Source organism: Ochotona princeps, chromosome 9, assembly GCF_030435755.1.
Source record: "Ochotona princeps isolate mOchPri1 chromosome 9, mOchPri1.hap1, whole genome shotgun sequence".
NCBI classification, from domain to species: Eukaryota; Metazoa; Chordata; class Mammalia; order Lagomorpha; family Ochotonidae; genus Ochotona; species Ochotona princeps.
The window spans coordinates 76,209,663-76,236,713 of record NC_080840.1 but is presented as its reverse complement, the minus strand read 5'-3'; positions in this window follow the sequence as shown (position 1 = coordinate 76,236,713).

The window sequence follows — 27,051 nt, the reverse complement described above, 5'->3', positions numbered from 1 at the left end:
GGCACCCATTCCTAGAAGTTCTCATTCACAGGGATAGTTTGGGCCTCAACATTTGCTTCTCAGGAAAGTTCCCCGGTGGTGCTGATACTGTGAAGCAAGAAGATGAGTATGTTAGCATGGTCCTGGAGAATGCTAGTTCACAATGTTGACTAGATTTGATGTACATGCTAGTGGACTACATTCACGCCATATCGCTTATAAGCAAAATCCAAGGTAAATTCATTTTTTGTACTTCTCTCTCACAAGTTTAGCAAATAAAGGGACATTTAATTATATTGTTCAGTTAAGTGATTGCTAGTGGCGTGACAACACTTCTTTAGCTGCTGGAGTCCAAAGAATTAAAAGTACCCTGCAGTTGAGATGTGGCCCATTTGTAAGCTGTAAGAGAATGATAACGATGCATTAGCATATGATATAATAATAATGATACTGAAAGAGAAGGAATCTTATTGAGGACTTGTGGTTGGCAAGATTCTAACAGAAGTATTTTACACATATTTTTTCTTATCCATTTTATGAATGAGAAGTAATTCCCCAAGATCACCTGGTTAGTAAGAGATAGATGTAGGATTTATCGAGATCCCAGTTCAAGGTCATACCCTGCTGCCTGATGATGAAGGATAAGGACTTTACCGAAGTCATGGGTTTCTATTCCTATCCAAAGGAGGTCTTTTAAGGTGCTTAGCAGGTAGGCCAATTACTCTGATACAGTTATGGATTTGACTTCCTTTGGCTTCTGTTCAGTTATGAACTACATTAAAATACATGATGGACTTTGAATGTGAAGGACAATACTATTGTAATAACATGAGGGAAATTAGTGGTGGGGGAGGGAGGGCAGGGATTTGGGGAGGGGAAGGGAAAATCCTGGAGCCTATGGAATTGTATTATGAAGTAAAAATTAATAAAAAGATATATAGGAACTACTTTGAAATGTTAGCAGGAATTCAGTTTATACTATCAAATTACATCATATATTTCAAAACGTTAGTAGAAAATTAAATAGAAATATAAGGATTTTGGTATAATTTAAAGATATATGTCTATGCCATAAGAGGAGTCTTCAAAAGAATTATGGAAATGAACAGTATGAAAAGAGTACACTTGGATTAAAATACTTTTGCATCAAAACAAATTTTTCTTTTTAAGAAAGATTATTTATTTGTTTATTATTCACAGTCAAAGAGAGGGACAAACATACACACACACAAAGAGAGGGGGCATTCTCCTTTTGCTGATTCACTCTCAAATGTCCAAAGCAGCTGAGTTGGGCCAAAGCAATATTGTGAGAGCAGAACTCAAGCTGGTATTAGGTATTAGGGTTTTCCAGGACCCAATTGATAATGCCAACACCTGATGCATTAGGATATGCATTGACCAGAAATTGGAATTTGAATGAATCCAGGATACAACCACAGGATGTGGGTATCTTTTTAGCAGCAGCAAATGCCTGCTCCTAAATTGATCTTCTAATTCCAATTTTTCCATGGACTTTTCTGAAGCATCATTGTATATAAACAGAATAACTAATGTCAACATGCTTGGTTCAGTAGTCAGCTATAGGACTATCAGTTCAAAATTGAAGATAAAATTAAATGCCATGTAAGATTCCCTAAAGTTGCATTTGCCTGATATAAGCAAAATAAGAAAAAGAAAAAAAAAGTGGGCAGCTAATCGTCCATCCTATAGTGCTGGCATCACACATGGGCATTGTTTTATTGCCCTGGCACCCATCTTCAAATCGAGCTCTCTGTTTATAGCTTGGGAAAGCAATGGAAAATGGTCCAAGTCCTTGGGACCCTGCACTCATGTGGCAGACCCAGGAGAAGCTCCTGAATCTTGGCCTTGGGTCAACTCAATTCTGGCTGTTCTGTCCATTTGAAGCGTGAACCAACAGATGGAAGATCTTCTCTCTCTGTCTCCTCTCTCAGAAAAAATATCTGCCTTTCAAATAAAAACAAGTAATTATTAAAAAGAAAAAAAAAACAGTAAAGAAAAACGCTGATTAACAGAGTTAGGCGTTTTTCCTAGGAAAGATAATTTGTTTTAAGATATTTTATGATTCTTAATTACTTTTTATACAATGACAATTTTAATGCTTAGTTTTAAAAATTTCAAGTTCAGAAAAACAAATAAGGAGCATCTTTATATAAAATATGCAAGTAAAATCATTTTGTGGGAGCAATGGGTATTTTGATCTGGTTTAAAACACTGAATTTCCTGATGGCTTGATTTCATAAGCTGAAAATGTGAGTTGTTAAGGAGGAGATGTGCTTTGAAGAACGAGAGAGCTGTGCAGTTCAGCTGTGGGACTGATGGGTCAATGGGACGGGGAGCACAGCCCATAGGAAGCTGTACCCAAGCGGTCAGGAGTAGCAGAAAAAAGGTCTGAAGCACTCCTCCCTCTGCAATGCAGTCTCAATGTTCCTCAGCTGGCTCCCTGAGTGGAAGATCATTACTTGATTATAATTAGTGAAATATCCTGCTGTTATGCTATTTCGAACAACCATGTTTGTACTCTGTTAAGAAGTAGATGACAATTAGTATAAGACTTGAAGCAATGTTTGACAATCCTCCAGAGTTTTTGCACCAAAGATTCCAGAAAATTCTATGAGATTCAGGGACCCATGCTATTAAACCCCAAATAAAATGAGGCACAAGTAATCTTGGTTGACTGATTTTACCCAACAGGTTTCCAGATTCAGTGGGAGAATTTATTATGATAAAAATTAAGTGTTTAATGTTTTATTTCTAGCTTAAGAAAAAGTTTCAACTAAAACATGTATTTATTAAATTATCTATGTAAAAGGGAAATAATATTTAGAATTATGAAAATACTAAGCAGCAATATTTCTGATTAGTATGAAAATAGGTTATATCAAATTTACTGAAGGATGTTATTATTTGGTAAATAGAGGTCGTTATTTGTTTATTTTAAGCATATCTTCACATCTGTGAGGCAGCACACACACACACACACACACACACACTCACATTCATTGATTCTGGTCCCCAAATGCCTGAAATTAAGGTGAGAGCTGAGATTTCTATCCAGCGAGTGGCAGGCACAGATATACTATAGCCATCATTGCACTAGCAAGAAGCTGAAGTCTGGAGCTGGAGTCAGTTACTGAACCCAGGCATGGAATACAAGACGAGTGGTCTTAACTGCAAGACTGAATGGTCACCCCACCCACTATTACTGACTTAAAGAGAAATGGAATTCAGAGCTGTATTTTGCCTAAGGAAAATACTGCATGTCTTGTTTCTTTGCATGGTAACTTGCAACACAAAATATTCTTCAATCTTCATTGGAAATGATGTGATTTGTGTTCGCCAACAAGACAATGTGATGGTCAAATAAATGCTTTTCAATCAATAATAAGAATGTACACACTTTTCCTCTCAGATTCATGTCTAAAATGGTTGGAAATATTTTCTACGAAAAATGTATGGATTTTCCTACATATCTTTCTTTAAAAAAAAAATGAGTCTTTTCCTTGGCAACATTGGGTATGTACTGCGCACCAGTACGTATTGTTCATTGATCAAAGGAAACGACACAGGCAAGGAAAAAAGATGAATAATGATGTCCTGCAGAAAGGTGAAAGAGGTAAGGAACAAGGAAGAGACACAAATTCCAGCAGAGGTTGTCTTTTTAGCTCAATGGTATGACTTCCACATTTTACATTTTTTCCTGAGAACACTGAAGGTTAAGTTCTTTTCACTCTATCTTCACAGCCTTATTCTGTGACCTCAATTTTCCAACAGCATCGGAACTCCTGGAGAACATCAATATGTTGCTTCCCATGAAGATAAATGTGAAGCCAATCCTAAATGCAGTTGGACATTTTGAAGCCCCAAATCTCCTGGACTTTTATTTGCCTGTGAAAAAAACAGTTTAAAGTTCAAACAGGGACAGATAATACATTCAAACATATGTATGTGTATCTATAGCCACAAATACTTTGAGAGTGACACCCCTTTGATCTTCCTAGGGGTTTAACGTCCAATTCCTTTCACTATGGATGAAAAAAAAAATACCAACCAAGTTACTTTATGCTCAAGGACATCTACTTTGGGATGGTAAATTAGAAATAATTTAAAAGAATCCATATTCATGCAAAAATTCTTAAAAATGCTATCATTGCTTTTGACAAAGGTACTCCTGCCCAGCATAAAGCAATGGTAGTTAGTCAATTTAACCCACAGCAAGATAAGTACGGAAAGACTTAAAATACTGGGTACTGGAAAGCAAGCCTGTGAGCTCTGTGTTGCCAGTTTTGTATTTGAACCATTCCGAAGGACCACGATCTGTATATAAATGCTGGCTGATTCTGAAAACAAAGGGTTTTTCTCACATTGTAGTAAAGGGAGTCAGAGTATAATCTTAGTAAACGAAAAAGAATAGATTGCATCTCAAAGAGACCGGGGAGTTCAGTGTTGGTCCAGGCTTGATCTAAGCCTCTTTAAACGTAGCCCATGTTTTTTCCCATCCAACCACAATCTCCAGCATCATCCATCGGTTTTAGGGGAATAGTTTCACAGCTAGACAGATCCTTCAGTGTCATCAGCTGAGCCACATTTTAGGCCAATGGTTTCACTTTTTCATTTTAGCAACTTTAGCATCTCTGCGGGCAGTGGACTGATAAGTCAACAATGCTCTACATACCAATGGACAAAGAAAATGTAGCTTTTTTATTTCCTATAGTTCATTGAACACCCTGATAAACAATACTTGGAGCAGGCAAGGAGGGATGCTTGAAAGTAATCCAGCTTGCTAAACTCTGCTGAATTAAATACAGTACATTTTCTCTTTATGTAAACTCAATCAATTTTTAATACTGTGCTATCAGATTTGCTTTTGTCCTATCTTATTACCCAAGATGGTGTTGGATGCTAGAAGCCATTTCATATGAGATGATGTCTCACAAAGCTTTCTGTCCTGGGAAATATAGGGTGGGGAACCCTCAAAGACACATATGCAGACCGTGTACATTTTGCTGAATTTTTTAGTTTGAATGGCAAAGTAACAGAAGGGGCTTGGAGAAAGAGAGCATGAGACAAAGAGAGAGAGAGAGAGAGAGAGAGAGAGAGAGAGAGAATCCTCTGATTCACTCTCCAAATGGTTGCTACTGTTAGTTCTAGCCGAAATCAGGAGTCTCCTACATGTGTGGTGGGGACCCAAGTATTTTGAATATCATCTGCTGCCTACGCAGGCACAACAGCATGGGGCTGTATAGGAAATGGAGCATATGGGTCTGCAGTAGGTTAACTCACTGTACCACAATGCCAGCCATAGTCTGTACTTCTTATGACCTCCTTGGGTCTTTACTCAGCATTCTTTGTGACACCCTCTGGTATTTGATGCTGGCAATACAGTGGGTGGGCATGCACCTAGCTCTCCTTGGCCCCTTAAGAATTTCTGATATTCAACTCACTTCATCCCTTGCAGAATTTTCCAGATTTTTGAGAGATTTTTCTTTGGTCTAAGGTACAGAACCCATGGTGACAGGGTCATTCTACCCTGATGGTAGCAGGCTTTGTTTAAGTTCCCAACTTAGACTCTAGAAATTTGCATGCCACTGCAGCCACTTCGAAAATCCAAGAATTCTTCTAATTTCCAGAGGAAGAAGAAAAAGGTAGACTGGGATAGCTACCTAAACCTCTGGAGCTACCACCTGTCTGCTGTGTTCACTGTCGGTTATTTCAGGAGCACCTTGTGAAGTCTCCTTGCTGCAGTTCCAAAGCCACTCCAATATGCACCACATTAAAAGTCCTCTCCCTGAATGGAGAATGGGGTCATCAGTCTACAGACTCTCCTCCCTTTGCTATAGTAGGAATCAGGGTCAAGTGTAGTGGAAGGTCAGGACCTGGGAAAAGATGGTAGAAGCAAGCTATCTCCTTGTTCCCTTTGCTGTTATGGAATTTTCCATGTATTCTACCAGCCTCTTTCATGAAATGGCTGAAAGGACAGAACAGCTTAAGTGGGCCCATTTTCTGTGGTTGGAAAAACCCCACACTAGTTTAATAGTTTCAGAACACCAGCCAACTTCCATGTGCACACAGATACACTTCAGAAATGGTTGCTACAGCACTGTAATGGAGTCAAAGCTCAGTAAAAATGGATTCTGAAGGAATAAATGAATCCTAAAAGAATCTCTGCATTTGTGTACAGTATCATTAAGTGTTCTCATTGCCAAAGTGAAAGACAGCTAGTATTTTAAATATTGGCAAGACTTTAGGTATATTGATTTTGAAATCACTCAGCAATTTTGCCTTTAATCGGCAGGTTTCCCACAATCCTGTGGCCTAGAAGATGGCTTTACTAATCTAATAATTCCTATGTTTCATTATTCTTTACGTATTAAATGTAAAACAATCATTTTGGGGGTGTACTTTTGAAAGCTTCTGCTTATCTATTACTTGTGCCACATTAGGGGTTATCAGTTTCTTTACACACTATAATTTGCTAATGTGTACTCACAAGTTTTAAAGGTTATCAAAGTGTCAGTGTTTGAAAAACATGGTTGGGGCCCGGTGCGGTGGCCTAGCGGCTAAAGTCCTTGCCTTGAGCATGCTAGGATCCCGTATGAGTGCCAGTACTAATCCCAGCAGCTCCACTTCCCATCCAGCTCCCTGCTTGTGGCCTGGGAAAGCAGTCAAGGATGGGCCCAAAGCCTTGGGACCCTGCATCTGCATGGGAGACCTGGAGGAGGTTCCTGGCTCCCGGCTTCAGATTGGCGCAGCACCAGTTGTTGCGGCCACTTGGGGAGTGAATCATCGGATGGAAGACCTTCCTCTCTGTATTTCCTCCTCTGCATATTTGATTTTGCAATAAAAATAAATAAATAAATCTTTTTTAAAAAAAAACCATGGTTGAATATATTATCTTTTTTTTTAAACAAGGATTGGAGGAAGGAAAACTAGGTCCCTTAGGGAAAGAGTGAAGTAAATACCTTTATGTTTATCTTGTTTTGTTTGTTTTCTTTTTTCTTTTTTTTTTTTTTAAAGATTTATTCATTTTATTACAGCCAGATATACAGAGAGGAGGAGAGACAGAGAGGAAGATCTTCCATCCGATGTTTCACTTCCCAAGTGAGCCGCAACGGGCTGGTGCGCGCCGATCCAATGCCGGGAACCAGGAAGCTCTTCCAAGTCTCCCACACGGGTGCAGTGTCCCAAAGCTTTGGGCCGTCCTCAACTGCTTTCCCAGGCCACAAGCAGGGAGCTGGATGGGAAGTGGAGCTGCCGGGATTAGAACCGGCGACCCTATGGGATCCCGGAGCTTTCAAGGCGAGGACTTTAGCTGCTAGGCCACGCCGCAGGGCCCTGTTTTATTTTTTCTTTTGCAAAGGGAAGCAACAGGTGAGAAATTACTTTCAATTGAAAAAAGTATTGATAAGCTAGCTTTCTAGGTCAGCAGCAATAAAGATAAATAAACTTGAAATAGAAGGTGAGTATACTAAGCAGAAGTAAATCGGACTTCCAGAAGGAAATCTCTAATAGACTTTTGAAGAAGATTATAGAACTGGAGTCTCTGCAGATTGCCTATCTCTTTAATAGGTTTGGGGATTCACCTTGTCAAACGTAGGGTGCCGCATCCAACTGGACTTGGTAGTAGCTCGTTCCCGTTCAGAAGCTTGTAGTTACCTTTGATCATCTGGATACTAATGGAAGCCCAGCAGCCATCGAGTCAATGAGGACTGAAGTTACACCTCCAAGGTATGACTGAGCTCTGGGATGGGAATTCTCTATTCTGTGAAAAAAGTCATCTGTGTTAGATTAGATCAAAACATCAGCACGTTTGCTCAGTGACCTGGGGAGTTGTCCATCCAAGCACCCTGGGTGGTTTTTATAAGATAGTGACTGCAGCTCTTGATCTGGATGCTTCCTGGCTCTGCGATCTTGTCCTGGCAGCATCATGGAGACCATCCAATACTATACAATGTTCTCCAGGCATGTGTTTTCCCAGCCACAAGCCCATCACTTTGGTTGTCTTTCTATTTCTCTGACTTTGGAAATTCACCTCGCTACGCTGCCAACATCTTTCACTTAGGGAAAGGTTTTAGATTGCAGGGAAATTTACCCAGGAGCCTGCGGAAAAATGTGCATGATCTCCAGGTTATTGGCTTTAAAGCGTGATTCCAAAACATACGATAATTTTTCAAAGGACTTGGCATGACTTTTACAGCCCGTTAAAGCTGAGTGATTTCTGAGATACCTGAAAGTTCATTATGTTGCTACACTCACTTTCAGGTTTTCAACATTTCTGCGTTAAATGGCCTGAAAAGAATGGAGATTTCCTTTATCCTGTGATGATAGGGTATGGCAACTCAAACACACAATTTCTTTTCCACGACCTCAGGATATGAATGCACTTTTCAGGCAACTGAAAATTATTTAGGATAAAAATGTGGAACATTTTATAATATGAATTTAAATGAACAAAAAACCCCCAAATCATATCTATTAAGTAAATATTTTAAAAATGCATGCATTTTCTTTTTTTTAAATTTATTTATTATTTTTAATTCATTAATTACATTGTATTATGTGACACAGTTTCATAGGTACTTGATATACAAGCATTTTCAACAGAATTATCAAAAAGCAACTTTATCTAGTTTTACATTTTTATTTCTTTTAAAAATATATATTATGTTTACTTGAAAGGCGAAGTTTCAGAAATAAAGAGGGAGAAATAGTGGGGGGAGAAAAAGATCTTTCAGCTGCTGGTTGACTCCCCAGCTAGCTATGACATTCAGAGCTAGACCCAACCAGAGCAGGTGCCGGGGATTCTCCTGGGTCTCCCACAGCGGATGGGAGTCTAAGCACTCGGACCAGCTTGCATTGCTTTTCCAGTTACATTAGTTGAATGCTGCATTGGAAGAGAAGCAGCTGAGACTTGAACCAGCATGTGTATGGGAGGCAGACGTTGCAGCGACTCAGTCCTACAGTGATTAAGACATAACTCTGGAATGCTGAATCTCATATTGAGGTACCTGAGCTTTAATCCTGCCACTACTTCCATCCCAGCCTCCTGATAATATGCACTGTGGAAAGCAGATGATATCTGAATTACTTGGGACTGTGCTGCTTATATGGGAGCCGATGATGAAATTCCTGGTTCTTGGCTTCAACCTGGCCTGTCCCCAGCTGTTCCAAAATGTTGGAGGTCTCTCTGTGCCTATTACCTTCATTGTCAAGTAAATATGCATAAATACAGATTATAAGCAATTTCCAGAAGCAGAATAAATGATCTAAAAGAGACAATATACCATCTTACGTGTGTATAGTGGTTTTTAGTTTATAAAAAAGTTTATCACTTATTTGATTATTCAACCCACATTGAAATAGTATTAAGATTTCCAATGTATATAAGTTAATAAAAATTATTATCTCATCTTCTATGGAGATTTCTATCCCTAGATAATAAGGGAGTTTTTTTGGTGCTTTGCACATGGAAAGATGAATTGCTAAACAATTGCAATTATTTTGGTAAATGTAGCTCAATTTGTGATAATAAATAAATCTACTTATTTCTTAAAATCATGTAGCATACCCCCTGAGAATAGCTCCAAGTTTACAAGTTTATGTGAACATGTTTATCCGCAAAATGTTCCCTGGGACACAGGCCAAGCAGATTTTACCACTTCCATTTAATGGATGGAAAAGCAGTTTGTGATAAGATCAGATAAGCTGCCCAGAATTGATTGGTTGACCAGAGTTGCCCTAGTTAACCCAGCAGAATCAGGACATGATCCTCCCACGGGGTTCCTGTGCTTACTCCTACACCTCCCTAGCGGCTGGCACTTCTCTCAAACCTCTTTATCAGGTGGACCATCCACATTTTGCCCAAACGTGGAACCATCTTTTCTCCCCAACCCAGCCCTTCGCCTTCAATCCCATCAGTGAAAATATGCTCGTTGTTTAAACATATGGGACCCTTTTACCCCCACTATAGAGCTCAGAGTGACTAGTAGATTTATGTCTGTCCCCACCAAATGATACAACATGATACTACACAATATGCTTGAATTTACCACAATAACCTCAAGGCCACTGAAGAAAGGAGACATCTGAGACAGCATGGAGTCTGTTAAGTCTCTAGCTTTGTTGGTGTATTTGTGTAAATTTGGATGTAACAGATTACAAGGCCGACCTTCCAATTCTTGAATGATATCACTCCTATGTTCAATATATGCTTCATTTTATGACTGTGGTTTCTAAAATAATTGGAAGAGGAACAACAGCTTCTCCTCCCTCCATTTCACTGAGAGTTTATTTTTAATTTATCGCTCTGGCTTATAGACAAATATAAGTAAACAGACATGTTAGGTACACTTATATGCCCAGTAGCCTCAGGAGAGTTATGCAATTAAAAAGTTCAATTTCCTTTATTCATTAAATGCCTATAACTACCAGAGGGACAGGTATGTTGAAATATTCATGGAAAATATCACCCACTCATGGTTTCGGATATTGAAAATTAGATCACTTTAATAATTTTTACTTTTGATTTACAGGTAGCTTAGAATTTCACTTTCAGGGATTGAAAACTACTTCGTATCATGAGTTAGATTACCAAGCAAGTGTCACAGAAATGTGAAAAAGCAACAGAAATGCCAGGTACTTAGTCTAGTGTTTAAGATGCCAGCTAGGCTGTGGACCAGGTACTCTAAAAGGTAATATAATGTGGGAGTACCTGGTCCACATCCTGGCTTCAGGTACTCCAATGTGGGAGCACCTGGTCTATATCCTGGCTCTAGCGCTTGATTTCAGCTTCCTGCTAATGCAGATTCTGAAAGACAGTGGTGATGATTCAGTAATCATGTTTTTGCCACTTATATGGGAGTCCTGAATTGGGCTCTCTGTTCATGGCTTTGGGCTAGCCAGGGTAGTTCACTTTTATGTAGCGATTAACCACATTTTTACAGGCATTTGGAGAATAAGCCAGTGGGTAGGATGTCTGGTTGGCTGTCTTTATGCAGCTCTAATTAATTAATCTCTTTAAGAGAAACAGAAACAACCCCATAACATGAACCCTCAACGTCTTTATTAAGATCTAAGTAAGAATTTCTTTAAGGGCACTAAAATTGACCTTTCCAAGGCATCCTATCCTTCAAGGAGGCAGTCTACCAAAAGGAGGTGCATTTAGAGAACACTTCACGTTAGACACATCCTTTTGGTTCCTTGAAAGATCCATCTTTGTCCTGCATGCAGATGGAGTGCACACTGTGCATTGCAAATCTTCTTCCATCCTGCTTTGGAAAGTTGCACTTACTGTTTCCCGTCTGTTTCTTCCATATTCTTCAAAAGTCTAGATGTCTCTTCAAGACTCACCTCAAATGTTGTCTCACTTGCTGACATACTCACCCCACCTAGGAAATCTAGTGATCGTATGCTGTTATCTCCTGAATCTTGTCTTTGTCTTAGCCATAATCATAATGTCTCTCATCCATAAGAGCTCATTATATACCACGTAATGGACTAACGTTTTTAGATGGATTACCTCATTCAGTGCTCAGGCTTCAAAACATAGCAGTGATCCTCAATTCACTATCAGTAAACACGAAATCCCTTACAACAGCCTGTGATGTTGTATGTTGTGTAGAGCCATGTTACCATTCATGTTGCTCTCCACAGTTGCCCTCATTCACTTCCCTGCTTGCTTCTTCAGTGTTCCCTACACACACTAAATGCACTCCTGCCTTGAAGTCTTTGCACCTGCTCTTCACTCTGTTTAGAATACTCTTTCTGGATGTACTTGAATGAGTAATGTGTCTGTGCTTTGAGTTCTTGTTCAAATGTGGACCTCTCAATGAAAACTATTCTCGTGCTCTATCTGAAATTTGTACCTTCCCCAACTCAAGCACTACTGATTTCTGTTCTTATTGACAATATTGTTTTATATTTTTTTTCTGTAGAAAATCATTCTTTTAACATGTGTTGGGTAATTTGTCTCTTAAGTATGACTGATTTATTTTCTCTATTCCCTATTTATATTCTAATTGCCTTGAAAAAAATGAATTTTTGTCTCCTTCTTTCTTTTATTTTTACCATAGAAAACTTGTCTTTCTAAAACATACTGGAAGATTTTTATACTTAGTGTGGCTGTATTTCACTTTCTGTTTTGCCGTTTATAATATAATCCCCTTGAGGGAGTGAATCTTTGTTTTATCTATTGATTTGTTTCAAGCTCAAGACAGTACTGAAAAATAACAAGAACTCAATACATGTTTTCCAAATGAATGGAAGAGTGACTCGTTTCATTTGCTAAAGCCCAAGACTTCAAGTTATTCCTCTGTCTTTTTCTTGTTTTCTACCAACAATCTAACAGCAAATCCTGTCAGCAGAACCAATAAAAATTATACCACACTTTTACCACCTCCATTGTCTCTGTTCCAGTGAAATCATTATCACCTCTTGCCTGATTTCTCTGCTACACCTTGTTTTCAGTAGCACTGAAGCTAGAGTGGGCCTTAAAATGCTGGCAAAATGATGTCACACTTCTGGTCTAACTCTTGCAATGAACAACAGTTAATACTTCAGCCTTCAGAGCTCAATGTCTCTGGTTCACTTCCCCCTCTGAAATCAGGCTTCATTGTTTCACTACATTGTTCTCCCTCTTGTTTCTTAAAAAGACAACCAGGTCCATGGTCCCAGGGACATTTCCTTGGCTTTTCTCTTTGCCTTAAATATAGTATTAAAAATTAAAGGAATTGTACCACAGGGCAAGCATATGATTGACAAGCTGCCAAGAAAATAATGGGAATGTATTCATAAACATAGATAATTTCGTCCTCTCCTCTCTCCTCTTCTCCCTTCTGCTAGTTATCCTCGTCTTTCTTGCAAGCATTGTTTAGTGTCGTTTAGGTGATCAAAACTTTGCCGGTTCCCAATCTTTTATTTTCTTATACCTTGGATTTTTTTCTAGTGATAATTGAATCCTTCATCCTTTCTGCATTACAAAACTACCATAGCATTAAACTTGGTTGTTGAGGTGAGCTGCCACTGGTGGATGAGTCATGGTCACTGTCAAGTCAATCATTTTAATTGTTAATTTCACTTTCGTGTTTGTGGGTGTATTGGCTATTACCTTTTTTTCCACATTACTTTCACACTCTTCCTGTAACTCAGACTTTATCTGTTCCGTTGTCACTTTAAAAATTTGATTATAAGCATAAGAACAAATTAAAATAGGATATGTTGTTTATGTCCTGAATATTTATGTCTTGATTTATTATTTGAGAAGAAAACATAGATAAAGTATTTAAAATATACAATAAGGATTAAAAAATACCCTTACTGAGGCTAAGGTTGATAACTCCAGTTAGGAAGGCAATAACCGCAGAATAAAGTCCTCTCCAATCAACCTTTTGTGATATGGCTCTGAATTTTCATAACTGTGATGAAGAAAGTTCTATAACAGCAATGGACGAACTCAACCTCTCTAATTTCTTTTCTTTTATCTGAGTATACCAACCTTTAAATAGGTGGTATCCCTACAGATTTTGGCCCCTGGTGTGTAATGAAAGCTGGGCACATGTGTGCTGCCCTCAAGTGGCACCAAGTATTAGTTGCACTCTCTGAGCTGCCTGTTTTCCATTGGACTTGCGGTGAATGTTGCAGCTGGGAGAAAAACAAAAGACACATAGCACAACTATGAATTTGGCCTCTACCGTTCACATTTCGGTGTGAAAGTAGCAAAATTCCTTGATGTTAAAATTTGACCTGTTTATAGTCGTAGAAATAATACATTTTTCTATTCTATTGATTCTCTGAGGAAGGGTAAACTGGGATGCTAGACCAAATAAGTCTTGTATCCACTTGTGTAATCACTGTAATTAGGCACCAATGTGAATGTAAAGGAAATATTAAATGTTTTTCCTGATTTCTTTGAACAACTGGCTCTGACGGGCACTGAAAAAAAAAATTACAGTCTCTCCACAGATTGCCTCAGTTGAGTACATGCTCTGGAGCTTGCAGTTAACTATAGTGCTTGCATGATCACGAATGATTAAATCCATACCAACTTGGGTTAACTGAAGTTTTTGAAAAAATATTGTAATTGAAAAGAGGTTATGGAAAGTGCCGTGTTTCATCTAAATTAAACTTGCAGTTAAATTAAATTCATAGTTTAAAGGGAAAGACCACCAGTACGTGTCAATAAGAAGGAACTGGATTATCACTGGTGGAAGAAAAGGACCTTTCAATCTAGTGAGTGAAAATGCCAGAGGTTATTGTTGCTGTCAGCTTGTAAGCCAAGAAAGTCCCCCTGATGTGAGCTTGGGGCTGTTATTATTGACTCACACTTATTGAGTCTTGGTAATATGCTCAACACCAGAGCCCAGGGCAAGAGAGGATCTTTACAGTGCACTTACTTTTGAAATATAAAGCTGAAGCATCAAGAAAAAGAACACAAAGAAAAGATTGATTGTAGTGATGGTTGGTGTCTGCCTTCACTGGCCACGAGAATTAAGACTAGCACAGCTTGAAGTCAGGAGCCAGGGACTCTGTGTAGGTGTCCTGCATGAATGACAGGGTATCAAACACTGGGATCATCATGTGCTACCTTTCCAGGGATATTAGCATGACGCTGGATTGGAAGCAGAGTCCCCAGGACTGAAACCTGTACTCTGATATGGAATGCGGGGTGTCCCAAGCAGTGGCTCAATTTATGGTATCACATCAGCAGTCCCCAGTTATAAGTGTTTTCTGGCTTAGGATAGAATAGCATTGGTTTTCCCTTAAATCACATAAAAATAAAATCATAAGAAACTGTCAGGGTCCTGAATCAGGGCATCACATGCTTTCTATGTGGCAATTTCGTTGATCGTCTGTTGAAGACTCACCACCACCCTGTGCATGCTACTCTGAGAAGGAAGATGTTAACTCCATGGCATAAGAATTACTAAACCTTTTCCAGGATTATCATGAACTTAGATGCTCATCAGGACAACTCAGGAACTAGCACATTGCACTGCTGCAGAGTACGTGAGTTTACATAGCCCATTGGACGTTGGTGGAAATAGGTACTTATCCCAAATAACTCAGAGTCTTTGGCTTTAAATGAGAACCTAAGGGTGCTAATATGCCAAGACATGTCCAATTTTCTTTCACATACTAGGAGCCCTTTTACCACTCATCAAACAAATAATTACTTTGTCCTCTTTTGTAGGAATAAAGAAAATGACACAAACTGTATGTGATAGTGCTGTTTTAAAGTAAATCTCTCTTAGATAAATGTGAATACTTTTCACAGAAGTACAAAATTCCTATAATTACAAGAAATGGAATACATCACATTTTCAAAGTTTCTAGGCAATATCTCTCCCTAAAATCAGGCCTAGGAGCTACTTTTTTATTTTTACTAAGGAAAGGAATGGGCTTCCCCATTAAGCTCATTTCAAACAAGATGATGGAGCTACAATCGGATGTGATCAGCAACAGGCAATTCAGTTCTAAAAGAGGTGATGACAGGAGTCAGAATCACTTATCTCCATCCTGGGGACAATATTTGAGTCTTGCCTTTAGGAAGCAGAGTGTCCACCTAACATCTTTGACATAAAGGAAGAATTATTACCCTTGTAATTGGATTAATTTTGTTTTGAAAATGTCAGAGTAATTCACTGAACTCTGAATCTCTTTGTGTCTGGAAATTTGTACCTTAACTCTGAGCTGTCACATCAAACGAAAAATATGTAAAGTGAGAATTACATTGTGCCTCTTCTAGGCTGGGACAAATAAACTTATTTGTCACAATTCGGAAGTCAGTTTTTTACACGAATGGGGAGAGAATTATAAGACAGCATGTTGTGAGAAGATCCTGTCACTCCACGAAAGAGAAATTCCTTGAATCTTCTAATAGTTTTGGTGTCACACGTTCAGTCAAATCACTGAGCAAGTGTCTAGTTTTCAGTTGTCACCTGCTGAATGAAGTATTACTGAACTGACTTCTCTGGGGCCAATGCATTGGCTCAGCTCGGCAATCCTCCACCTCTAAGCACCAGCATCCAGTATGGGTGCCAATTCATGTCCTGGCTGCTCCACTGCCTATCTAGCTCCCTGCTTATAGCCTGGGAAGGCAGTGGAGGATGGCCCAAAGCCTTGGGACTCTGCACCAACGTGGGAAACCCGGCAGAAGCTCCAGGATCTTGGCTTTGAATCAGCTCAGCTCCAGGCATTGTGGCCATTTAGGAAGTGAATCAGCAGATGGAAAATTTTTCTGTCTCTCCTTCTTTTTGTAACTCTGTCTTTCCAATAAAAATAAATAAATCTTAAAAACACACACACACACACACACACACACACTGACCTCTCCACCAATTCCCACTGTAGGAATAATAGCATGGCCCGTCAAATGGCACAAGGCAGAGACCTGTGCATCTTTCCTGGCTCCCCATTTTGCCTGAGTCTGCCCACACTAATCACTGTGCCCAGACCATCCCTCAGCCCTATTGATTCTGCTTTATTCTATATAGAGAACACATTCATATGTCTCCTGTTGATTGCATTTTGGCTCAGTTGGATTGTGGTGTTCCCAGTTTGTGCCCCTCCAATTAAGTTTTTAAAACAAACCCAAAGAACTCCTTCACCTTGAAGATATATGTGCATATGTGTGTGTGTGTGTGTATATATATATATATATATATATATATGTCATATCTAAATTTAAAGTAGTGTCTTCTCATTTGATTTCCTGTTTAATATGCAAAGTCCTTTCACGATGTGTTTCATCTTTCTTCAATGCTGTTTTTTCACTCCCTTCTTGAGTCCTAGCCTGTGCAACTTTCTCTGAACTGTGTGCAAACCAGGAGAGCTCAACCTTGCTGTCACTTCTGGCTCTGGGTACAAACCAACCCTGTTTGGAGTACTTCTCTCCCTTCTGCTCTGCTTCCACTGTCCTTCAGCTCTAGCTTTGATGTCAACGCCTACAAAGTCTTGCTTGACTTTAGGGACTAAATCAGATGCCCCACCATGTACACCATGGAAAATTGTATTTTCACATCCTATTTTGGTTTCTTCATCTATTTGTCAGTCTCTACTACTAGAGTCGTAAACTTTATTGACAGCACAGATGACTCACACACTCCATTGTATCCAAAGCACTGTAGGGCCTCAGTCAATATTTGTTCAGCTGATGAATTTACCTTTCCAACTGATCAAAGTTGAAGATATTTGTTTTCCTTATGCTCAGGAGTCACGTGCTGATTGTGTCATGCCCCATTGTGTCTTGGGCCCCAAAGCCTGGTATTGCCTCCATGCCTAGAGACATCAGAAGGTGCTGGCTTGACTTTGTCCTTTGTTAGATACCAGTGAGGAGTACAGAGTGGGAGCAATAGTCGTACAGACTCCCGGACCAGCAGTCAAGAAATATACAGCCGGAACCTGATCTAGAGGAGAAGTGGCTCAAGACAGGACCACAGGGAACCTGAGCTTTCATGGTTCTCAGTCTCTTGTTGTACTCTACATTTTTGAAATATAAACTAAAAAGTAGCTGCCCCAAGCACAAGGCTCTTTTTTGCAGTGCAGAGACCTATGTGGCAACAATGGTTGCCCATCCATGGTACATACGTGAGCTTATACATTTACAAGGTGGCTACATGGCAGTACAGGTTAACATAATATTTGACTAAACTAGTGTTGGGACATAGTGGGTAAAAATGCTGTCGGTGAGGAAATTGCCAAGAACAGCAACAACAACAAATCGAATGGATGAAAATAAAAACAAAAATATCAACCCCACCCTGAGTTGTAGCAAAGCAGTATTGAAAGGGCTGTTGATCTTGTACTATGCATGAAGGCTGCCTTACATCAGACAGAACATACGATATTTGTCCCTTGGGGATTGACTTGTTTCACGGAACATAATGGTTTCTAGTTGGGATCATTTGGTCGCCATTGTTAGAATTTCATTCTTTGTAACGACAGGATTATTTCATGGAGTAGATGTACCATAGGTTCTTTATCCACTCCTCCTTGGATGCACGTATGGATTGTTTCCATGTTTTTGCTATTGTAGATTGGTCTGCTATAAATATAGGATTACAGATTCCTTTCTCATATGTAAATTTAATTTCCTTTGATTATATTCCCAGCAGTGGCATAGCTGGGTCATACGGCAGGTCAATTTTTAGTTCTCTTAGCACTCTCCATACTGACCTTGTAATGGTTACACTAGCCTACACTTCCACCAGCAGTGAAGGAGAATACTTTTCTCCTCACACCCATGCCAACAGGGGCTACTAGTAGAGTTCTGAATGTAGGCCAATCTCACTGGAGTTAGGTGGAACTTCAGTGTGGTTTTCATTTGTGTATCCCTGACAGTTAAGGAGCCTGAGCATTTTTGCATTTGTGTATTAGCCATTTGCATTTGTTTTTTTGAAAAATGTCTGTTCATTTCCTCCGCCTATTTATTCACAGGGTTGTTTGTTTTACTGTGCCTGGGTTTCTGAAGCTCTTTGTAAATTCTGGTTATTAGTCCCTTATTGGTTGTGTAGTGTGCAAAGATTTTCTCTCGCTCCATTGATGGCTTCTTCACTTTGTTGGTCATCTTCTTTGCTGCACAGAAGCTTTTTAGCTTGATTTAGTCCCATTTGTTTATTTTGACTTTAACTGCCTGTGCTTTTGGTGACTTTTCTAAGAAGGTTTTCCCCACTCCTCTGTCTTTGAGAGTGGCTCCTATGTTTTCTTTCAATAGTTTGACAGGTTCTGGGGGCAGATTTAGGTCCTTGATAGAATTAAAGATGATTTTTGTATAAGATGACAGGTGGGGGTTTTGTTTATTATCTCTGCAGGCTGGTATCTGATTGTCCCAACAATATTTGTTGAAGAAATCCGACCTTTCCCTGGATTATTTTCAGTTCTCTTGTGAAAGATTAATTGGCTTGACAGGTGTGTGCTCCCTTCTGGGGTTTCTCTTCTGTTCTATTGATCTTCTCCGTTTCTGTGCTAGTACCAGACTGTTTTGATGACCACTGCTCTGTAGCATGTCTTGAAGTCTGGAATTGTGAATCCTCCTGCTTGATTTTTATTCTTCAGGATATTTTATTCTGTTGGCTATTCGTGGTCTTTTGTGTTTTCAGATGAACTTTTGTATCATCTTTTCTATTTCTGAGAAGAATATTGTGGGATTTCGATTGGGAATCTGCATATTACTTTTGGTAATATGGACGTTTTGATAATTGACTCATTGGTCACATAATACCATCTTTTGCTTCAGGAAAGTCTTTTTTTTTTCATTTCTTCAACGACACATTGGTCATTTGGTAGCATGTTATTTAACTTCATGTTGCTGTAAATTTTCTATTTTTATCTCTGTTGTTGATTTTGTTCTATGGCTTTCCATTTAGGGGGATGTGTAGTAACTGTGTAATAGAGATCATCACATCCAGATGTGAAGATATATTGTAACATGTATCTCTACTTCCAAATCAGAGCTGGACTCCCTGTGAAACTGTTCAATGCATCTTGACAATAAGATGCTGGACTCTCTGCCAATGTCCATGCCTACTATGTCAGGATATACTTCAATAGCAGAATGATGGACTTATGACTGATTGCGAAGGTCTATAATATTGTAATGATATAGGGGAAATCAGTGGGGAAGCAGGGAATTGGAGAGGGGGAAGGGAAACCCCAGAGCATAAGGAACTGTGTCACAGAATAAATAAACAAACAAACAAACAAACAAATAAATAAATAAATAAACAAGAAAAAGAGGATAGCCTAAATGAAATATTGCTAAATAAACAGGTGCTATAAAAAATGCTGCCTGCGATGTTGTTATCTCATATGGGTGCTGGGTGCTGGTTGTTCCACTTCTGATCTACTTTTACGGTGATGACCTGGGAAGACACTGGACAACGACCCAAGTGCTTGGCCTCAGATACCCATATAGATTCATAGATGAAGCTCTCAGTTCCTTTGTGTCTGAGGAGTGAGCCAGCAGCTCTTTTTCTTTCTCTCTCCCTGTCTCTTCTGTGACTTTTTCAAATAAATAGTGAATCTTTTTAGGAGTTGACTCTTGATACTTTAAATTAAATATTTTTCAAACTTAAACATATTTTTAAAAAAAACCATGTCACTCTAAACCTCATCTTCATTCAAGGCACTTGGTCAACAATGCAGCCTTCTTCATGAAGGCTTACTCACTGAACACTCACAAAAGGAAACACTCATTGGCTTCTAGCACACATAACCGGAAAAGCGTTTCCCAGTAAAGCTGTAAGACTTTTAGTATGCAGGTGCCACCTGAAACATTAGAGTAGTGCTAAAACAACAATTTTCACAGATGAGTCAGAGTAAAAGCAAAGTAAAAAGCGCTTGATTTTGGTGTTGTGTGAATGAGTTGTGATTGGACATTTAATTGGGAGGCAGAGGGAGGCAACGTGGGCTGGATTAGAAAGTCCGTTTAGTCTTCTATTGACACTGCAAAGAAGGGATTGGAGCAAAAGTTTCAAAAGTCTGCTGTGATTTATCTGTGGATGGAGCACTTATGTGGGTAACTCAGCATTCACACAGATTTTCCTGAGGGGAGGTAAAGGGTGCAGGTGGTTAACACGTGACTGCTATAATTCATTACAAAAAAATGTAATTCATTGCTTCAAAAAGCTTAGGAGAAATGGAATTAAAAGCTACATTTATTCTGATGCAAAAACATGTTTGAATTCCATGCGTAAGTTTCCATAATGTACATCTACAAGAAATTTTTGAAGATGCTCTGTATGTATGGATTTCAAGTTGCTTTGGTGCCAAAATAAATTTATCATTAAATTCCATTTTTATGAATACTTTGCTCAGAACTGTTGGAAAGATGATGTGGCCTATGTTGCAGCTTGTGTAGTTCTTGGGGGAACACGTGTTACTCCAAAGCATCTTGAACAGGCTCCGCAGGCGTGCTGATCTTTTTCAAATGCTAACCCCATGACACCTTTACTTTGTTTAAAATCTATTGGTTCTAGTTTTCTGAGAATAGTCTAACCCTCTTCAATTGCTGACAAGGCCCAGGCCACCTGGCTTTGTCTTTCTCTTCCATCCACCCGCACTCTACGTTCCTCTGCTGAGCTTTCTCTGTCTTCCTGGCTCCTGTTCCCTTCCTCAGAAACATTTCCTCTTTTCCTTTCCTCCCATTCCTCAATGAATTATCTTTGGTTCATAACTTAAATATCACTTGGTCAGCAACGGCACCCTTCCCTCCCAGGTAGGGAATGCTCATCCTCTGAGCTTTGACCATGCCCTAAGTCTCTCTAGGATGCTTCTGTGTTGTCTAACCGGTGCTTAGGGGAGTAAGGGTCAGCTGCGTTACAGCCATCTTCCTGTCTTTATCCTCCACACAATAGACACTCAGGAACTACACAGGGGATAACTGAAGTGATCCGTGTTTCTTTATTGTATCCTAGGGTGCATAAAGAAACTTAGTGTCCACACACCTAAAAGCAGATTGTTAGTGTAGCTACCATTGTAATGTGCCGAAGTGCTAGTGAGGTATTTGATGCAAATGACAATACTGTCTTTGCTTAGAGCTGGGCTGGCTCTCGGGCTATATAAATCTTATACCATTGTATGAGTCAGATGCTGGGACTTAGACTCCCAGATGTATTAAAAAGATGAACCTGACTCACGCTTCAAATAAGCACTGCGTTAAGCAAAGCATCAGTCAAAAGCCGGAGACAGAGATTGTTCCAGGTGTGTTCCATAGCTGCTAAATGAATGTCTTTTTACATGTCTTTGCGAGTTTGGAGACATTTTGAGGGGTCTGTTTAAATTTCCTTAAGAAAGTATTTTGGGAGAGGATTTCAGAATGAAAGAACTGTTTCCAATGGATGTATTTTTTGCATTGACATGCCTATCTGGAATGGTGTGTCTATATGAAGCGAGGTGACAAAGCGCTGGGAAGGTTATGACTGTGACGAGGGTAAGAAACCCACTACCGTAACTGGTTTATGTTGATAACAGGGAACTCAAGCAGTCACCAGGCAGGGTTTTTTTTTTTACTCAGCAAATATTTAGAGATCATTTACAAACGTATCAAATACTGTTCTTAAGACCATAGATCTGGCTGTGATAACAGCAACCATTTCTGCACTGCCTAGAGCAATATGGGGCAACAAAAATGTCTCGAGTAATAGACATGTTCTCTCCTTGACGCTAATACAATGACACTAGCCGTGTGTGGTTGCTGCAAACTTGAAATGTGGCAAGTATGAGTGAGTAAGTGACTTCACAGTCTCTGTTCCATTTAAAATCCTGCTGGTGACAAACATGGCCTTCTTTCTCATACCTCACCCATCACATAGTCAATGCAAAGCCTTATAAAATATCTGGGGTTTCCTGGAAAAATTTGCCTTTAAGTCCCTTTTGTATCTCTAACAAGGCTTATGTTAACAATTGAGGTGCAGAACAGTTTTAGGAGGAGGGGTGTGCAAAGAAATCTTCAATACCTTAGTGAGAAGTAACTAATCTTTGTGTCCTACCTGGTAAGATATATGTGAATCCAAGCTGACTATCTCCTGACTGTTCTAAGCTTTCCTTATTGGTCTCTGTCTATCTAATCTAATTTTTTTTTTGGGGGGGGGGATACTCCGGAGCGACCCTGATGGTCATTGCAAGAGAAGGTGGGGATCCAAAGTTGGAACTAAGTAAGAACCAGAGAAGTCTCCTCCCCCGAGTCCCGAAGGAAGTTTACTATTCTGATTCTGAGGACTGCTCAGGGCTCTCGGTTATTATTCTGATGACATTAGATCCTGTGAGGAAGGATCTGGGCATCTTCCATCCCGTGTGGGAGACCCAAAGGGCGTAGATGACCTCAGAGTTCTTGGCCTACGAGGGCACTCCAATTCCCCATGATCCCCTTGGCCATTAGGATGTAGTCCTTGGTGTCCGTACTGATAGTCCTAGGTGAGGATCCAGGGGTCTCCAGGGTTGGGATACAAGCCTCCTCCTGTCCTGCTGATCCGCTCTGGGGGTCCCCCCCTCTGTACATATGACCTCCTGTTAAGAGGCTATTAGGATCACTCTTGGATCCCACTGTATGTCTTTATAGTTTTTGCTAATGTCTAACAATACTATAAGCTGCTAAATATAAAAATGAAAATAGACACGATACAGCTGAATAGCACCCTATAACCATTTTAAGGTGTAAAGCAGCCGGTGTGTGTAAGCTAAAATTGAAATGTGAATAAAGTAGTCACAGGATGAGGTTAAGAACTTGCATTTTCTAACATATTGGTCACTCAATACCATGTCAATTAACTCCATGATGTTGTAAATTGTTGTTGATGTTATGTTGTGATTTTTCATTGTAGGGGCTGATATTCTGCCAGTTCTACTTTCAGACCAGGAATGGTCTCCCCAAGAAACTGTTGAATTTATCTGGACATTAAGAGGCTGGACTCTATGCATGGTACGTGTTCACAATGAAGGAATCATGGCTGGATATGAATTGTACTACTGCAACAATGTGGAAGAATCCAACATAGAGGGAGGGCATGGGCAGGGGTTGGAGCCTATGAAATTGTGTCATAAAATGAAATAATAAAAAAATCCCTTTTATGTATTTGCTAAGTTCCTCTTGCTAAAGCTAACTATAATGTTCTCTAACATCCTCACCTTCAGGGGTCTTCACTTGACCTAGGAAACACAGACTTCATGAAGTTTAGCCCACATCTGTTAGTCAGTTATCACCAACTTCCACTCATATTTGTCACCATTTATGACCTTGTATTACATATAGTTATTCTTAAACTTCAAAGGCAGTTTAATGTAGTGGCTATGGATACAAACTTGAGGGCCAGATTTCCTGGAATCAGACAGATAATGTTTTACTGATAAGCAGTGAAGCTTCTTATTTCAAAATAAAATCACTAAAGGAATATACAGCCGTCAGTTAAAACATTAATGTGAAAAAAAAGCCACAAAATATAGAAACTCAGCACTTTTAAACACCCTTACACCCTCAGTATGCAAAGGTAACTCTTGAATTATTGCTTATAGTTGATTTACAAACATTTAATTATTATTCTTGGGGTACATCTCAATTAAATAGAGAAAATTCATCATGTAAATTTACACTTATTCTAATAAATGTAGAATATGTGTGCTGGTAGTTTCCAGTTCCAGGTAAGTCTAGAGGAAATTTTTCATCAACAAACAGCACAAATGAAGTAATCAGGAGTAAACCAGCTAGACTATTGACTCTGAGGAATGTATATGATTTTTCCTGATGATTGTAGACCAATGGAGCACTGGATGTTGACAGAAGACTTTCAAGATGGATGCTCAGATGGCTGTTGAGAGGGTGGAAAGCTAATGTTGTTTCTTGTTATTTTTTACCTTGTGTGGCGTTGAATTCGAGGGTCTGAAGATGAGGAGGACTCAAAGTTCATTACATTCGTGCTGGCTTCCTACTGCTGTCACAATGCATCTCCATTGCTATACACAGATAAGAAGAACGCTCATGTCAAAAGATTTCTGACACAGGAAATTTAGTCCTCTGATACACCCCCCACAGTGAAAAAGAGCCCTTCCTGTCTAATCTACAGCAACCACTTTTTTTTTTCTGGAGACTGTCACACCATTAAGTGTTATTCTGTCTTCTGTGCTGCCTGGGGACTGATTCCATCTGCTGAGTAACTCTTCACATTGCTAAACATGTTATAAATTGATTGATACAAAGAACAGAGGATTGCATCCCTTGAGCAGGTGTTTGACACCTTACTGTTCTTTTTCAGTGTGTCTGTTGATACAATGACTAACTCCGAGTATTAGCTTTCCAGTTTGGAAAACCCTGACCCCACGTCTTTTCATCTACTTTTCTCATTGGATTTAAAGAAAATCATAATCCCTGGGATCTCCTGTTGGTTATGGACCTGCATTTTGTGTTAGTGAAAGTTTTGACAAGATATTTTGGTGTTTCACAGCAGCTTTTAGACTGGTGAGAGCCATCTTACACATCTTGTGCTTAAGAATATTTTTCAGTCCTGTTGGAGGAGGTCTACAAAAATTTTCTCACATATTCCCATCTTTGACTTGCTGGACAACAAAGAGAAAAAGTCATCTACTGGATATAGGCTACTCTCAGAGTTGTGGGTAGGAAGGAGCTTGGCTGTACTATTCAGGTGACAGTCATTTTAACGTAAAAGGACAGGGATTAAGTTGGTACTTCCCTTTTTAATCCAGTAGCTCCAAGATTGAAAGTTGAGTTATAGTTTTCCCTGAGTTAGAACATTTTAGAAAAGATTATTTATTTTTATTGCAAAGTCAGATATACAGAGAGGAGGACAGACAGAGAGGAAGATATTCCATCCGATGGTTCACTCCCCAAGTGATTGCAATGGCTGGTGCTGTGCTGATCCGAAGTGAGGAGCCAGGAATTTCCTCCCGGTGCCCACATGGGTGAAGGGTCCCAAGACTTTGAGCTGTCTTCAACTGTCTTCCCAGGCCACAAGTAGGGAGCTGGATGGGAAGCAGGGCTGCCGGGATTAGACCCAGTACCCATATAGGATCTAGCACGTTCAAGGGGAGGACTTTAGCTGCTAGGCTGCCGCACAGAGCCCCAAGTTAGAACATTTTAATGAAATTTTCGTCCTTGCATTTTATTTTTTCCAGCCTTGGTATTTTTATCTTTCTTTTTTTTTTTCTTATCTAGTTGTGTGGATGAATGTAAGTCAACATATGTCTAAATATGTAACTACTGCTCTTATTACTTCCATTTCACCAAAGCTAAATTTAATTTATTTTTTTATTAATTATTTTGCATTATGTGACAGTTTCATAGGCTCTGGGAATACCCCCACCCCTCCCCCTCCCCTCCCCCCCTGGTGGATTCCTCCACCTTGATGCAGTATTACAGTTCAAATTCAATCAAGATTCCTTCCTTGCAAATGTACACCAAGCATAGAGTCCAGCTACTTATTGTCCAGATGGGTTGAACAGTTTCTTGGGGAGACCATTTCTGGTCCGAAGTTAGAGCTGGTAGAATATCATCACAGTCAATTAAGAGTCCTAATATAACATCAACAGCAATTTGCAACATTATGGAATTGACATGGTTTTGAGTAACCAGTAATTTAATTTATTTTTAAAAAATATTTATGTAATTAGTTTGAAAAACATAGTGACTCAGAGAGAGGCAAAGAGAGACAAACTTTCCATCTTTTTAAAGAAGACTTATTTAATCTTTTTATTGGAAAGTCAGAGGTACAGAGAGAAGAGATGGAGAGGAAGATCTTCTGTGCACTAATTCACTGCACTGAACCGAAGCCAGGAGCCAGAAAATTCTTCCCGGTTTTCCATGCAGATGCAGGGTCTCAAGGCTTTGGACCATCCTTGACTGCTTTCCCAGGCCACAAGCAAGGATCTGGAAGGGAAGTGGAGCTGCTGGGATTAGAACCAGTGCCCATATGGTATTCTGCTGCATGCAAGGCAAGGACTTGAGCCACTAGGCTACCTCGCTGGGCCATCTGCTCTTTCCCTTCCCCAAACGGCAAAAATGACTAGGGCTGGCCCAGGTCAAAGCCAGGAGCTCAAGTACTCGGAGGATCAACTGCTGCCCTTCTAGAAGAAAACAGCAGGAAGTTGGATTAGCGGTGAAGCATTCGGGACTTGAATCAGCTCTCTGGTATGTGATGCTGGAGTTGCAAGCTGTGGCTTAATGCAACGTGTCACAACACTGGCCCAATTCATTTTTCTGCATTGAAAGATGCGGAAGTCATGCTCCCTTGATTGTTTAGGTTGTTTCCAAACACAGGAAAACATGTTCATTCTTAAACTTTTTTGAGGAGTTGGAGGTTATGTTTTCATTTTCTATAGTGCCACCACAGTTTCTGCTTTGAGGTTGCCATGTTATGGTTTAGCTGTTCAGGCATGAATGACTGGTGTTGGTCCTGTTTTGGCAAATAGCAGTCTTGTGTGGTGCAGGTGGAATTTGGTTCTGATTCTCTTAGAGCAAACAGTGAGGAAACTACCTCTCACTGTCATTCTATTTTGATGACAACCCTAAGATTGGAACTGGGGTCTTCTGGTTTCCAGTCAGGAGCTTGGGCC